Source organism: Poecilia reticulata, chromosome 8, assembly GCF_904066995.2.
Source record: "Poecilia reticulata chromosome 8, P_reticulata-male-v2, whole genome shotgun sequence".
Lineage (NCBI taxonomy): Eukaryota > Metazoa > Chordata > Actinopteri > Cyprinodontiformes > Poeciliidae > Poecilia > Poecilia reticulata.
In genome coordinates, this window is record NC_088837.1 from 22,664,718 (window position 1) to 22,682,356 (window position 17,639).

At 38.5% G+C, this 17,639-nt stretch overlaps 1 protein-coding gene across 1 annotated transcript in view; it reads right to left on the reverse strand.

Annotated features, from left to right (window-relative positions):
- The window catches only part of LOC145552612 (uncharacterized), a 45,414-nt gene that overhangs the window by 10,212 nt on the left and 17,563 nt on the right, over window positions 1-17,639 (reverse strand). The gene's annotated exons all lie outside the window — the stretch shown is intronic.

Sequence of the window (17,639 nt, forward strand, 5' to 3'; positions counted from 1 at the left end):
TTCCTTCATGATGAAAAATTACTAGACCATTTCATTTATAACATGATTTAAGTAATCTGTCAATGGAACTATTGATTTTTATCAATATTAAGGAACTATTTATGTAAAACAAAGCAATAGATATTGGTAAAAAAGCTAGTTTTGTCTTATTTTAAGCGTAATTGTTCTAGGAACTAAACCAAAAATACTTTGTGTTTTTGCAGTGTGGACCAAACAAAATCATGCAGAGGGCCACACATGGCCCCTGATCCACACTTTGAACATCCTTTGCATGCATCAAAAACTTAACACTAAAGAAACACAAATTACCCAACCATGAGTGCAAAAACATCCATTAACAGCAACGTCAAAGCTCAATTCATCTGGCAGTGTAATAATCAGTATCTGATGAAAATAATGTTTTTAGGGATAATTATGTCCAAATGGGACGAATAAAAAACGCTCAAAGAGGCTTTAATAAGTGAACAGATATCTGCAGAACAGACCCAGTGGTACGCAGCTCCAATGTGGACGCAGTCTCATTAAAATCCTCCGAGTCTAATTTTATTTCAAATACCACCCCTACCAAAATAAACATGACCAAGGCCTCTTTCTCATCCTTCACATGCCTGTCAACCAAAAGCGCACAAGACTTCAAAGAGCAGGCTGCTTGAGTTTGGCACAAAAATATATATATTACTGAAAGGTCTGTGAGCTGTAACAAAATGTCTTAAATAAAACAGCCACAGCGATCCTGCTCGAGCTCATAATGCATCAAATTCATTAAGATGTCTGGAAAATATAAATCTGTAACTTTTCTCTCCACACTCAGATCATTAAGCTGAAATCTGAACTCTGAAGCAGCCATGGATAACTTGAATCAAGTCACAAGTCGCCTCAGAAGTGAAATAAATTGTGACTCACTAAAACCCTAAACACAGACTCATATTCAGCTGAGAAATACTGCATGGATAATAGCCTACTTTTTATGGGCTCATTGTGTTCGTGACCAGAATCCAAATTAGTTGCCGGCATTTTACCCCCGAGAGAAGAAAGATGATCTGCATGAATGAATGAAAAATCTTACGATCCGTATGTTTACACAAATATACAGAGGAAATGTCAATCAGATGCAAAAAACAAAGGTTGAGTCGTGAAAGAAATGTCAAAAAGATACACCAACGATGCGATGTGTATATAAGATCAATAGCTCACCTGAAGCACTTCGAACATCACAATGAAATAGATGCTGCCTGGATCAATAGGCCTTCACTCATCTACTCAGCACTAATGCTTATTTTATAAATTAAAAAAAGCTGAAGTGTTAAACTGATTAAACAACTCATCCGTGAGACGCTTTCGTTGCTTTTCATTTGAGATATTTCACCGGATCTGTGGCTTCATTAATAATAACTGAATATAATGTGTTAATATCTATTGTTATGCAGCATGGTCGGCTAAAGTTTTAGGTTTTTGTCGTGCTAAGCTAGGCTAAAGTACACTGTAAAAAGAAAATGTCTCTAATTTACGGTAAAATACCAGCAGCTGTTGTTGACAGAATTTTACCATAATTGGAAATTGGTAAAATTTTATATGGTAAAATAACATTTTACCAATTTTATTTGTAAAACTGGTAAGATTTTACCAATATAAATTTTACCATATAAATTGGTAAAATGTTATCAATTGCTAAAATTGCAAAGTCAAATTTCTTTGATATTATATATATATATATATATATATATATATATATATATATATATATATATATATATATATATATATATATATATAAACTGCTATGTTTCTGAAGGTAACATAGCAGAAATATATAAAAAAAAAAATACTTTTGAAACTTTTTCTAAGTTTCAAAAGTTTAATGTTTTTGACTTTTGAAACTCAGAAATGTCCATGTTTTTTCTAGTAAATATGTGAGTTTAGGCGGTAAGATGAAGTAGTTTTTTTTGGCTGTTTATTTTGCATAACTGTAATGGAAACACTTATTTTCGCTTATCATTAAATTCATCATCACTTTCTTCATAACCTGGACTCTGCGTTCATTCTCACCACCACTTACCACAACTCATGACATTGGGTACACTTATAAAAAGAAAATAATCTTTGGATGTTTACATTTTTTATCCATAAAAGCAAATTTATTGAATTCTTCCTTTATCTTTATGTGAATTTGAGCAACAAAAAACATAATTTTCACAAAATTACTGAACTTCTATGTTCGAAACTTCCTAATTTCACTATTTTTTTTTGTTATCCTATTGTCCTTTTGGGAAATAAGAAGGGTAGCTATCAATTCTTTTTTTGTCCCACCATTTGATCCGGTCTGAGAAGCTTGTGATAGTCCAATCAACAGTTTGGACAAATCGGCCGAATCCTAGCCTGAATGTTCTTTTCTTCTTTACGTATTCTTGGCATTTTTGTCATTTGCCCCCTGCGACTCACAGTCTGAATTTGTCGTCTTTCTGTGGTTTTAACAGCCTTTGATGCCACTGAAAGCTAACTAGTTGACCCTAAGAATGTCAGGGCGTCATGTCACAGCATGATGCTTTCTGAAAAGTAAAGAGGAGGGGGGCAGAGCTGCTGGAAAGCAAGGTGTGGAAACAAAAGGGCAAAACAGTGGGCAACAGAAGACAGATCAAAAACAGACAAGACAGAGAAGGAGAAAGAAGAGCCACTTCTCTCCGGAAAAGTCTGATGTAACAAAGAGACACACGACAATCAGATGAACCAAATTATGTCCATAAAAGGTGCGAATTAAGAGAGGAAAGAGCAGCACACACTGTAAAAACACAAAATCTTACCAACTATCTTTGTCCAGTTTCTACTGTAAATATCTTAGTAAGCTTGAAATAAGACAGGTTCAGGAAACGGCTTGTTTTAAATCAATAATTTGTATACTGATGAAAAAGTACATGCTCCACTGGCACAGTTACCTAGCAACCCCAGTCAAGCCCAACCCGTTTCCTAGCAACCAAGTTCTAGTTCCATTGGCAAACTTTTTCACTTATCACCAGAGTTGGGTAGTAACTAGTTACATTTACTCAATCACATTTACTTGAGTAACTTTTTTATTTTTTTTTAAATGTAGGTTTAGGAGTATTTTTACTACGCATATTTTCTGCTGAAAAGTTACTTGTAAGGTAGTTTTGCCTTGCCTCAAGTTTTCTGTGATATTTGCATGAGAAATCTGAAATTAATACATGGTCAAATTAAATTTTTTTGCAATGTAAAAAAAAAACATACCTCAGCTTTTAATAAGGAATGCATGCTCTCTAATAATAATAAAAAAGGACAAGGAGTAGGATTAAATCAGCATTTGCTTCTTTCTTTCGGCCATGTTTTGTTGACATTAAAATTTTTGTTGTTTTGCCTTATTTTGGCTTATTAATTTATTTATTCGTGTTTGTTTCTGTTGGCTGTCTCATGTCTGCAGTATCAGAATATATACCCAGTTTTCCATTTACTAGTGTACATCACAATATGTTACGTAAATATTTTTAGTCTGTTCTTTGTCCGTTTTGATGGAGAAGTGTGAAGGTAGACGCTGCAAAAAAAAAAAAAAAAAGTTTTAAAAGAGTATTTTTGGTCCAGTTTCAAGTACAAATATCTTAGTAAACTTGTATGGGGGAATTTTCCTGCCATAAATCAAGAGCACACATTTTCAGTCTGAAAGCAGGATTTCATGTCTTTTGTCCTCAAAACGTTTAATACTTTTGCCTACATTTTTATTTTGAAAGCAGGATTTCACGGCTTTCTTCTCAAAACTTGTAATATTTGTGTTCAAAACTTCTTGCACTCACACTTAGTTTCGCTTACGAAACATTTTCTGCTTGCTTCTGAAACAAAAATGCACCGTCGCCTGGCAACCTCTCAGCCAATAGAATGAAAATGTTGTACTGGATGCGTTTGTTTCCTTCTAGCTGGTGTGCCTGTGTGGCTACTATCGATTGTAGCAACCTGCGCCACCCACTGGATGTAAGGAGAAACAACAACCTCAGCTTTCTGCTCCGTGTTACATTAAACATTCGCTAGTAGTGCCACTGATCGCTGACAGCTACTGATGGAGTTTGTTCACCCAACCAACTCCCTACTAAACTAAAAATACTTGGTAATACTTTGTGTTTTTGCAGAGTTAAAGCAAGAGTAGCACAACACAAATTAGGAAAGACTAAATTTGTTTCTCATCAGAGGGAAGAATGAAAGCCGAGAACTTGTTTGTTCTCTAACGGACACAAACTTCAAAAAACGGCCACAGAGGGAGAATAACAGAAAAACTTAGGAACATAACTGTCATTACAGGCACTCAACATCCCGCCGCCCACACATGGGCTAAAAGCAATCATAAAGAGAGATGAAGAGCACCTAATTTACTTGCAATGCAGCGCTGAACAATATGCTATAAAGACTTAAAAGTCCACAGCAATCTAACCTGCAGACACGTCACAACCTGTCTCTTTCTCATTTGCATCTTGAGAGAAAATCTGACATTTAGATATAACCTTGCTGACATGCAAAGTAAGTACAGCCAATTTCAGAAACCGCAAAAAAGAAATGATGCAGATCTAAGACCAATCACAAGTCGATGCCTACTCTCAGTCAATAAAACACAAACCAAATGTAATGACCTCTCAAACTCCTCCACGGTGACATTTCCTCTACCTTTTACAGCTATCAATCAACTCAACTCCACTGCCTGCCCTCCAACGCTTCCCTCTTGCAGTTTTTCACTCCAAATCCACTCCTGTGCCTCCATCTTTTTCTCTCTCCATCCAAAACAACAGTCATTCCAGAAAAGAGCCATCAATCTCCTTCAATGAGACCTGAGTGCACAAGTGCCAAGGCTACAGCAGATTACTATCTGTTCTGCCTCCACTCAGCGCTTTTTAACAGAATGGATGGCCAGATGGACGGGAGGAAAACGCAAAAAAACCCAGAAAGTCTTTGCAATGTAACACATTAGGACTTGAAAAGCGAATGTAACTTCATAATTTATTTCCAAAGGACAATCTGACCTGGCATATGAGCAAAGTTGGGTAGTTATATTTACTCTGCTACATTTACTTGAGAAACTCTAGTGAAAAATTTTACTTTTAGGATGCTTTACTTTTTACTTTCACTTCAGTAATTATATTATGAAGCATTTCTACTCTTACTTGAGTAAAATTTCTGATTTTCCTACCCACTGAATAAAAAAGACTCACCAGTCACAAACACACATCTGCAGTTTTTGTTAAAGTTTCATAAGTTTTTTATTGAAAGAAACTGATTTGGAAACATTTTCTTTTGCCTTATTTTGTTACTTTTTGTTGCTTATATGTAGTATTGCCATTTTGACCCGTAAAATACCAAAATGTTCATGTGACTTTATATTTTGGCCCGTCCGATGACGTAATTTTGAAGTATTAAATGATTGATAATTTGGTCAGTTACTTTTAACTCTTGAGTAATTTCTTGGACAGCTACTTTTTACTTTTATGTTGAAATAATGCTACTCTTAACTGCAATTTTTGGGTACTCTGCCCACCTCTGGAGTTTTGCATCTGGGACGCAGAACCTGACAATACCTACAGTGTAGCTACAAAGACTCTTTAATTAGGTTGCCAGTCAAAGACCGGTCCGATAGTTTGTTCTGCAGTTTTTAGGAGTCCTTTTAAAACACTCAGATACATACACAATCAATGCATAATTAAATTGTGATAATGGTATCAACTACAATTAACTTGCTTTTTTTGTTTCTGATGATAATGCCCACCATCGTTTGTGAGTTTTAGCTTCTTAGCCACTAAAAATATAGATCATGAGCAGACATTGAGGACAGTTGGAGTCTATACTAATCAAATCTAGATTTGAGTATTAATACTATTTTGTGGAAATTTAGTTTTCCACCAAAACAATAGCTTGTTTTAACGCTCTAATGCTCTGTACAATGGTGTCCTAACAAACCTCCAGATTGTAACGTCACAAATCAGCAGCCACTGCCCCTCAACTAGCAATCCCAGCAGAACTCAGACCGTTATCTAGCAACCCCAGCAGAACTCAGACCGTTACCTAGCAACCACAGCAGAACTCAGACCGTTATCTAGCAACCACAGCAGAACTCAGACCGTTATCTAGCAACCACAGCAGAACTCAGACCGTTATCTAGCAACCCCAGCAGAACTCAGACCGTTATCTAGCAACCACAGCAGAACTCAGACCGTTATCTAGCAACCCCAGCAGAACTCAGACCGTTATCTAGCAACCACAGCAGAACTCGGACCGTTACCTAGCAACCCCAGCAGAACTCAGACCGTTATCTAGCAACCCCAGCAGAACTCAGACCGTTATCTAGCAACCCCAGCAGAACTCAGACCGTTATCTAGCAACCCCAGTAGAACTCAGACCGTTATCTAGCAACCCCAGTAGAACCCAGACCGTTATCTAGCAACCCCAGCAGAACTCAGACCGTTATCTAGCAACCCCAGCAGAACTCAGACCGTTATCTAGCAACCTCAGCAGAACTCGGACCGTTACCTAGCAACCCCAGTAGAACCCAAACAGCCATTTTCACGTGGGAGTGCAAAAGATGAGTTTGGGGGAGTGGCCAGTAGCAGTTTATTTGGATTTAAAGCGACAGGACGTCCTAAACAGCTCATTCTGAACTGAACAGACTAAAATCTCACTATCTAACAATGATTTAGTGCAAAATATTGTAATGAACATGTTTTGTATCTCCTACAGACATATCCTAACTGTTCTAAGAAGCATAGCGGTTCACCTTTAAACATTTCTGTGCTAGGTTTGTGTGTGAGAGGTGTCTTTGTTGAACAGCAGCAATGGGATAAACATCTTTATTAAGATAGCATTACCTCTGCAATAGATATATCTGATATCAGGCTTGTGTAAAAGTGATTACAACCATAAATAGGTGGCTGTCCGAGGTTCATCACCAGCATTCTGTAAGCTATTTCCATATTGGCCTAAGATGATACGTGATGATACTGTGGGCCAAGTATTCTAATTTGAACTTATTAGCTGTGATCCAGAACATTCAGATTTTTTATTTAGACGTGTTTTGATACAAAGCGCCGACATGCACAAATGTGAAAAACATTCAGAGCCGTGACCTTGCAGCCAAGAGTGTTTTTTAACAAGCTGCCTCGCCGCCTGCCGCGCAGTGGCAGCAATCCATACCCGCATTGTGCATCCAAGGCTGAGCGCGAGCCTCTGAGGAAAGCCCAGGAGAGACTCAAATGCGTCTGGAAAGACGGGATTCTGCATTTAAAATTCATCTTTTGCCAATTGTGCTGCTAGGGAAGTCATGTGATCTTCACTGCTACTAAAACATGTGTTCAGTCCAAGGACACAAGCCCACCATGTCAGCTCTGAAAGCCACATCCTCAATTGAGAATGATAGGCCTAATTTCTATGCTACTTTCAGTGAGTAGGGCCTGCGTGGGGGAGTTTTGTCAGGCATAATAAACTCTCCTTGCCTTGTCACAGCACTGTTGAGTAGGAAGGTTAAACTTAGAGCTGTCTGCAAAGCTGTCCCTCTGCTGAAGCAGAGTTTTGACAGGGGATCAGCACGGTGTGGCTTCTGTTGAGCCTCTGGGCCGCGACGCAACCAGCAGGAGGAGGCGGCACCGCAGGCTCAGCCATGCGCTAAAGACTCTGACACTAACATAATCACCGATAATTGGTTCGACTGGTGAGAAAGGTTTAACATTAAAGGATAAAAACGGCTGCAAAGCGCCGGGGCTTAATGTGAACTGATGGGGCTGACGCCGCCTGTCACACGTCATCTGATCGCACAACAACACAAGATTCTGAAGGCATGTCGACAATTCATCGCTCTGCCTAGAACCGCTCGGCGACCTCAGAGCCGGGCTTTGATCAGCGGCTGGCCGGAGAAAATGAAGGATCACTGAAGTCAAGGGCGGAAAAATAGACAGAAAAATTGAGAAAATAAAAGACAGATGGCCTTTGAAAGTGCAGAATAACAACCCTGTAATATCACAAGGCAAATCTGAAAGAGATCATTTGAAAATGTTGCAAACTAAATCAATACAAAATGCAATTAATTAATCAAGTGGATGTTTTATTAGCTTAAAATTTGTTCCAGTAAATTAACTAATAGCATCTGCTTAGACATTCTTTCAGTGTTGTAGTTTGGCCGCCATCCAGCAGGGGGCGACCATAGTGATCCTTTTGATAGAGAAACAAAGATGACAGATGGCTGTTACAGAAAATTAAAACGGCCCAAAGAGTTCGGTATGTACAACACCACATTAGGGCCACAGTAGATGGACATTTTTTTAAAAAGAGTAAATTTTCACCAAAAACAAAAAAATTCTGATTTTAATTGCAGAAATTTCCTAGAAAAAAACAAGGATATTTCTGAGTTTTAAAAGCCAAAAATTTACTAGAAAAAAACTTAAGATATTTCGAGATTAATCTAAAAAAATGTAGAAAAAAAATTCTAAAAACTTTCTGAGTTTTTTTCCAGCAAATTTGCAACTTTTCAAATTTGTCTACTTTTCTAAACTTTTGAACTGTCTGAATTTAATTATATGAAAAAAAACTAATTTCCATGTATTCAGTCAGTGTTCAACACATCTGATACAAAACAAACATCAAATTTAATTACTTTTTTCTCTTCAGCGCTCTTCATACAAGACAAAAGTCAGGTTTTTAAGAAAATGGCCGCTTATCAACCTTAGACTGCATCCCTCATGCTAAATAGGTCAATATTGAGTGTTGTGATCTCTATTTGAGGTTCTCATTTTTCAAACATATTTTAATCGGGTTTTATCTTTGACTTGAGCAGACCCCCCTGTCTCTCCAAACACTGAGCTCTTCTTCTGCTCGCCATCAGAGCTCCGTTATTAACATATAATGGAGACGCATGAGGTAAGTCTTGTAGCGGTGACTGGGGTGTGCCTATTTGCTGAGTGAACTGATGAAGACAGAGGGTTCCCTGTAGTCTTACAGTCAGAGCTCTGATAAATTGGCCAACCTCCACCTTTTTCCCTGCCTGCAGGAAGGATGTGTGTACGACGATCCGAATGGATGCCTGCTAGACTGGAACTGACAGCATCAAGTGGCAGTGTGACCGTTTTCATGAACGTAAGGAGGAAGGCCAAGTGCACAGAGTTAGAAGGCTTCTACTATGTCACCGAATTGGACCACAAAGGAGTCGGTTCAAACAACTAGCACTTTGAATTGTGTATTCATGCTTTTTTATAATACATTAGAACCACAAAATGCAATATGTTTTATAGTGGTTTGATGCAATAGAGCAGCATAAAGCAGAAGAAGCAGAAGAAAAATTATACATGGTTTTCAAAGGAAAGTAATTGTTCGGGCGGAAAAAACAAAATAAATATTTTTTAAAGCTGACCGATTCTTGTACTTCCATTTTGGGTGTCGACTGCTTCTACAAACAGTCCAAGCGCTTCAACAAAAAAAAAACTATTCAGCTGTTTCATGGCAATAAGTTAACATTTTTTGGTGTTTGGGAAAAGAAGTCCTGACTATCAAGTCACATTTACCGTTATCCAGCATCGCCAGTCAAGCCCCGCCCCGTTACCTAGCAACTAAAGCAGCACTGCAGCATGTTTGGTCAGCTGGTTTTATCGCTGTATTCGCTGTACAATGGCTGCTGGAAAGAAAAACAAGTGTTTTGTTGTTGACTTTCCATTCAGAAATCATCTGCTGCATTCTTGTTGGTTGTGAAGGAGGCTCTACTTCTGCTTTTCAAAGATGTACAGTTGTATAATTGCGCATCTGTTTGCAGCCATTTTCACACGAGTGTAAATGTTGAGTTAGGGGTGTGTGGCCAACAGTAGGATATTTGGATTTAAAGTGAGAAGAGGCCCTAGGATCTCATGATCTATGAATGATTTTATGAAAAATAAATTTATGAAAATATTATGCATAGTCCATAGCCTAACTTGTTCAAAATGCCATGTTCCTGCAGCGACTGACTGCTGGTCACATAAAATCACAACAAAACATATGGAAGTTTGTGTTTGTACTGAGAAAAGCAAAAATTAAAGCTACATGAATACTTTTGAAAGGCAGTGTATGTTCTCCGTATTCACATTTTTTGCTGGTCTACTGGCTGCAGAGGTACACAAAGATGTTTAAAAGACAGAAAAAGACAAATCTTAAGCCAAGGTTGAGGACATGAATATGTTGCGCTGTGAATGTCTGGTGAGACATCAAAGATTTTACAGACATTTAGCAAAACCAAAGGCGCTCCGTCTGAAGTAGACTACAGTTAGATGGAGGTAAGAGCAGAATGAAAGAGGAGAAAAGTAGAATAGCAAATAAGAGACAGCAAGGGGAAAAGAGAAAGCCGCAGGCTTGGTGAAGCAGAGCAAAAAAAGACTTGGGAAAATGAGCAAGTGAGAAAATGTAAATGAAAAGCTGCTGAACAAAAAAACGTGAACAGAAGAGAGAGAATGTGAGAGATTACTTCAGGAGCTGATAAAGAAGAAGCTGAAAAGCAACGCAAAGCTGACAATGAAGAACACGCAGCTCGGGGTTGGGGAAGTGGAGTACAACAAAACGGAGGAGACAATGATGAGCATGCATCATGCAGCCTTTTAAAATGGCCTCCGCGGTTTCTCAGTAAATGTCCTTTAACGGGAAGTGCAGACAGTCCTAGACATCACGGTGCTCAACTCGTTCCTGTAAAGAAAATGGAAAAGATGAAGTGGCAACGCAAAAAAGGACACACAGTACTCCCAGAGAGGAGACCTGTGGCGTCTGTCACAAGTCAGCACCACAGAGAGGAAGAGGAGGGAGAGAGCAGGCGGCACAGCAGCTCTTCGTCCAACTCTGGTGTGTCTGTTCTCCACTAGCAGATGGAGGATAAGCATAAGCTCCAGCAGCCAGTGATGGAGATGAGGTCATTTGCAAACAGAACTAAGAACTAGAAAAACTATAAAGTCATAACTGTTCCTTGCGAATGTTAATCTGCTGAAAGAACGAACAAGAAAAGAGAAAGAGCTCGAAATATTTAGCATGGAATCCAATGGAGGAAAGGGTGACATTCCTGCACTCGGGGAGTATTTGAAAGAAGACCATAAAAACTACAGGAATGATGCTTATACTCCCACAAAGCAGACACATGTAGCTATGTTTTGATGCATGAATCATTCCTGTAGAGCGAAATAAGTACAAACAGCAGCATTTTGTTGGTGAAAAAAGCATTAAAAGTTGAAAAAGCGTCAGCTGCCAGAGTGGTGCTGAATTCCGTCAATGGATTGTAAAACTGAAAAATCTGCATAAAACTTAAATTGCAATTTTAGAAAAACCAAAAGAGATATCAAAAAGTTTTGTCATTTGAAATAGCTTAACGTCTTGTGACTTGTTTAAAAGTTGAATGAAGTTTCTAGGTTGAGGTAGGCAGAAGCAGTGCGCTTTTGAAGAGCACAAAGTGTTTGCTGCATTTTGTGGAATTTCAATGCATTTCAATGGAGTCAAAATCTGCATAAAATTAAAATAGTATAAAAAGAATAAAAGCTGAAATTACCAAAAGATATTGCAGAATTCTCCTGAAACGTCAGAGTTACATAAAGACAGTTACAAAATCGGCCTTCTGTCACCTGGAGGATTAAAGGACTTCTATGTCCCAGCGAGACCTAGAGAAACTCATCCGTGCGTTTATCGTTAGTCGCATTGATTACTGCAACGGCGTCTTCAGAGATCTGAATAAAAAGTACCAGAACCAAACATGGAAAAGCAGCATTCAGCCTTAAATGTAAAAGAAAACTGCAAAACGGCCGAAACACTGAGCTCCTTTAAATTAAGACTAAAACTCCACCCGTTTCAAATTGCCTTTGATCAGCAGTGATCAGAACATTGATCAACACTTTGGATGTGTATTTTCTTGATATTTGACAAAATGTAATGTTTATTGACTGCTTCACAAATGACTGTAGGATGTTTCTGTGATGTAAAACACTTTAAGCTGCCCTGTTGCTAAAATATGCTGTCCTAATAAATTTGACTTGACTTGAGTAAAATACAGATACATGAAAAATTAACATATAATGTAGTTGTACTTCAGTACATCATTAGCAGTGGAGCACAGAGCGTCCTGATGTCGGCTCCACAGATCCCTCAGAACGGTTGGCCACCTCAGTCCCTCTGCACACAATCATCTTCCACACAATCACCACAGAGCAATGTCAGCCTCGTTTTCATGAATATTCATCTGCCTCATTAACACTCAAGTGGGGAAAGAAAACATATTGCATGAGACTCCCATTACTGGAAGAGCGAATGAGAGCTAAAGGAGAGAGGGGAAATGTAGCGACGGCCACATTAAGAGACAATCTCTTCCTTCTTTTATTGCCAGCAAAGATTTTTGATTCCTTCGAGAGAAAGAGAAAATGTCCTTGTTTCTCAGGGGTTTGATACCCATTTATTGCCTTTATTTATAAAGCAAGACAGGGCAGTATGAAAGCAGCGTCAGCAGCAGGGAAGGCGCAGCGGGAGCTCAAGCTGGGAATTACAGACCATTTTCCCCACAAATCCTCCAGCAAGAAAAGCTTTAAAACAGCAGCAATTTCTCCACTAATGTCTGGCTGTTCACAGTAACTGCTAAACTGTTGGGGAAATGTGTGACTACACCTCAACACAAGTTGCAGTTGTGCATTTATAAAGAAAAAAAAAACAACAGCTATCTTCTGTTCGGTAACAAAATAAAGCCTGGTTTTCCTCCATCAGACTCGGTCACTCAAACAGAGTCTACACCACAAAAAGACGGGGGGATTATTTTCTCCTTATGCTAAAAAGCTTTTGAATCGCTTCACACGAACTGGCAACAGGGGAAATCTCCCATCCTGCAGCAGTGCTATTAGAAAGACTCTGGAAAGTGTGAGAACAGATTTACCTGCATGTCCTTTCAAAACTTTTTTAGGAGGAACGCTGAGGCAGAAAGTCCTGCCCCCACCCGACTCAAACCGGTCCTTTAAAGGGCACCAACAAAATCTGTGGTGCCATAATTGGACCAAGTCTCTAGAAATCAATACTGCTGCTTACATGAGGGGGCTCTACCAAAGCTATTTCATATTCCTACCTGCTCTACGCAATTTCTGGGGAAAAAAAACACAACCCCTCAATTCCAGAACTGTATGAGCTATTGATTTTGCAGCCAGTACTCTTACTCCTTCCCTCCCTCCGCCCGTCGTCCTCTTCTTTCTCTTTTTCAATCCACACTTTTTACATTTAACTCCGATTCTGCTTCACCATGTGAAAAAATGAAATGTTTCTGTTAACAGGAACGTGAAGCAGCCATAAACGTAGTTAGTGTCACGTAAAAGGAAATCTTTTCAGATTTGTTATTAGTAATTGAGAGCTAGCTCTTTTTTCAAAGGTCTCACCTGCACTCCTTTGATTCTAATTTTTTTACATTATTTTGGTGTATTTTCATAGAATTATTCAACACTTTGTTTGCTGGATTGAATATGTTAATATTTAAATGAAACCAGATGAATTCAAGAGCTTTTTTCCTGAGAAAGTGTCAGATCTACTAAGTTTTAGCATTGATTATGAAGTGAGTCAAAGTTTTTGCACAACTCTTTCATTTGAAGCAATTTTCAAAAAGAATGAAATGCATAAAACTAACAGTATTTATTTTTAGTTCCTTCTACTGTTATGAAAGGATCACATGCTAAAAAAATGTCAAATTATTTTAGCTTTAAAGTATGAAAATGCAAAATTCCTTCTAGTGTAACTAACACATCTTTATTTCCAGATAAACTGTCTAAATACGTTATTTAAGGTTCTAACTTTTATTCTGTGCTAATTTTGACATTTTGGTCTAAATTTCTTTATTATTCTGATGTAAGAACACCTCAATCTGACACTGTGAACAATCTGGAGTTGGAACAGAAAATAAAAAGTCTCTATAGAGGCAGACTGGCCGTTGCCTTCCTGCTCAATTAGGCTAGATTCTCATCTCTCTTCACTGCTCCCATTCACTGGGATTCCCTCCAGTAGAATTTGTACAAGGCCAATCAGCGAAGGAAAAAAGTTGAAGTTGATTTTCAGTGCTGTTTTAGAACAGTTTTAGCTTTATCAATTTAAGCTTTTACCCAATTGCTAATTGCATTAGCAGTTGAGTAAAATTTAAAGGTGCAGCTCAAAAATCAACTTTTTGAGCTTGTTATCATATTATTCTCTAATGAAAAACATACCTGGAGTGTTGCCTTGATTCTTTCTTGAATGATAACCATTCAGTTGTGCAAAAAGCCTAGTTGGACCTAGCCCCGCCTTTGAGGTTCAGCTCCTCCTCTGAGTTCCAGTTTCCAAGCTTCCACTCACAAATCAGCACTGCCCTGAAACTTCCCTACACAGCTCCTTCAGACTAGCCAGCAGCAATTAGTTAACACCTGGTGGTACTGCGCATCTAGTAAAATTATTCTTAAATAGTTAACGGAGGAGTGATGTTGTCATGACTTCCTGAAGGTGGAGTTTCAGAAAGAGCAGGAGTTTTTAAACAAACAGAGGCCTGTTTAAGTCATGTTTGACATATGTAGCATTTTTTATAACATCTGAAGGTCACAGTTACTTTATTGTGCTATAGAACGGCGCTATGTGGCTGGAAAACAAACAAAACGGCTCCTTCAAAACTTCAACAGAGTCCAGGACACAAGCGGCTGGTTTTTACAGGGCTACGTTAGAGATGTCTGGAAAGTAGCTAAAATGTTTATAAGTGAGCAACAGAAACTATTTCTCCCAAACCAAACTCCGACCATTTTGCTGGAATTCTTCTAAATGTGTCAAAGGTGGAGTTAGCTACTTGTCAGTACGCTTAGCTCTCTGCGTCTCACCCAGTGCGCTTTTGGCCTGGGGGCTGCTGCTCCTTTGCTTCCCTGACGACCCACCCCTGTGCGGGGCATGTGGCCGCCCTGCGGTGGAGCCTTGTGTCGTTCTGCCTGGGGCTGTTGTGGCTTTCCAGAGCCAGGTCCAACTTGTTGTCTTCTCCTGTTTTTGGTTCCTGTGGGTTTTCGATTTTCCATCTTTTCGCCACTGTGCACCCCTAGATGACAAACTTACTCGCATTTACCCACTCAACACAAACGCAATTAATTCCACATACAAAATAACAAAAACTTTTTACATTAAAACGCAAAAAATATGTACACTTCAATTACTTCAATGTGAACAGCATATATGGTTGATTTATGCCTTTCAGCTTTGAAACAAAGCATTTTAGGAAAAAAAGTACCAGTTGCTCATGTTTGCTATATGACAAAAACATGTAAATTTTAAAAGGACAATATTTTCATCCAATATACAAAGTAAATAATTATGTTTACCATACAAAAAATAACTTTTGCACAGCTTTAATACTTCCATTTGTGTTTCTACTGCTTCTAAAACCAAAAAATGTGTTTGAAAATGAGCCGTTTCAAAACCCTCCAGATTGTTGAGTTATGCTGCATCGTTACCTAGCAACCCCAGCAGAGCCCAGCCCGTCACCTAGCAACCCAAATGGAACTTCACCACGTTTGCTCTGCTTGTGTTACCGTTGTATGTGCTGTACAATGGCTGATGGAAAAGACCAGCGTTTTGTTGTTGATGTAACTCAGCCTGTGTGGTTCCACAACCGGGTACTCTGTGTTGTGTTAGTGTTGTTATTTCTGTCCTCATTCATTCATATAAAAATAACAATGCACAGCAATCAAAATGTTAAGCTGTTAATATAAATACTAAGAGGAAGATTTTGCCTCTGAATCCAGAGCAAAATTGAAACAATGATTGAAACTCTAATCTACAATGAGCCCAACTTCTTTCTTAAAATAAAAACAAAAATGGAGTGACATCAGAGTTCAGTTGTTGGAGGATTTCTCTTTTATCTTTAGTAAGAACCAAAGAGCCATTTCTGTCTAGTGCTAGACTTGCGTGTTTGTTTTGGTTGCATTTACCCAGCATGCCCTGTGCTGCGGTCCACTTCCTGATTTTGTAGCGTTCTCTGGTTTGTAGGCGGACTAGAGTTTGCTTTTTTGGGCATCTTTAGATTTTGATTACGCATTCACACCTCCTCAAACCTACCAGAATTTCTAGGCAAACAAACCGGAGTCGATTAAGGTGAACGAAACAGGGCTGGGTTTGGAAACCAAATTACTTTATTATTAGTCGGCATTCTCTTTGTTTAAAAATGAATATCACCGCATTTTATATCCAATTTGAGGGCAGCGACACTTTTAAATACCTGTGCTATCATTAATTCAGATTCTAATGGCTTTCTGGGGTCAAGCAGCTTGACCCCAGAAGACAGAGACTTGAGACTTGCCCAGTTCAAATCAAAGGTCCAAAGTCAGCATGCATGATTTAAACATATCTAAATGGCAAATGGCAAGAGACTGAAGCAGAAACGCGGGAGGAGCAGCGGATTAAAGTGAAGAACGGCTCTGCTTGTCTTTAAAATTACTATTCCTCTTAAAACATTCACTTCATCTGCGTCTCTCTTGCTCCCTACTTCTTATTGGAAAACAGTTCTGCACAAGAGTGGTGGAAAACCATTCGACGCCTGCTCCGTCTGCATCAGTCACACACCGACACGCGCGCACAGAAAATACATTTCATCCTCAATATCCAAAACAGCCAATGGCACTAGCAGGCATTTGCGACCCCAATCCATATTTCAATTTCTCTCCTCTCATGCAAACTAATTCAATACTTGTTGCCTTTCCTTGCAAGTGATGAGCAATGTGAGAAATGAGCCCCTTCTCGTGTTGCATCAATAGAAAGCCCAATCAGAGACATTTCTAAGCAGTGCATGTGTCTATATCAATTGTATCTTTGCAGACCTTTACATTATTGGAGGCCAAACATCCAAGGGTATAAAGTTTTTGCTTTGTTTTGCAGTAAAGCAGATTGTTTTTCCCTGCACAATTAGCTCTTCAGAACACAATCAGATCAAATTATGAGGATTTGCAAACGTGCAGGTACTTCACAGAGCTATTTGTCCTCCTCTGAGCTGCTGACCTTTTCTGTTTCCCAGCTCAATAAACAATAACTGACTGAGTCAACAGAATGAGCAGTTCTTATGTTTCTGTATAACATTAATTAGTTTGGATGAGAGTCACTAACAGCCGGAAACAGAAGCACCAAGGCTATCCGCAAATCATTTTCCTACTAATTCAGTGATACAGCAAAGAGCAAACGCTGACGAATTGTATTTAGAAAATTATAGACATTTAAATCTAAATTAATTTAGATTTAATTTAAATCTTACCAAGTATTTTTGTCCATTTTCTACTTAAAATATCTTAGTAGTTAGTACACTTGAAATAAGACAAAATTAACTTACAAGTAACTTTTCAGCAATAAATACGAGCTTGTTTTAAGCCAATAATTCCTTAATATTGATGAAAAGGTACTAGTTTCCTTTTTACTTATATCATGGAACAATGTCATGCATTAAAATGAAATAATCTGCCAATGGAATAAGTACTTTTGCACATTCACCTGTAGGTTATGCTATGATAGAAAATACATGTTTTGGCTTATAAGTTGAAAACTGCAAGTTCCACTGACAAAACTGAAGTGGGCAAATATTCTTAGAAAGATTCTCCAATAGATGAGCCACTATGCAAAACCTTTGAGTGTGTAATATCTTTTACCGGTTAGCCAAAACC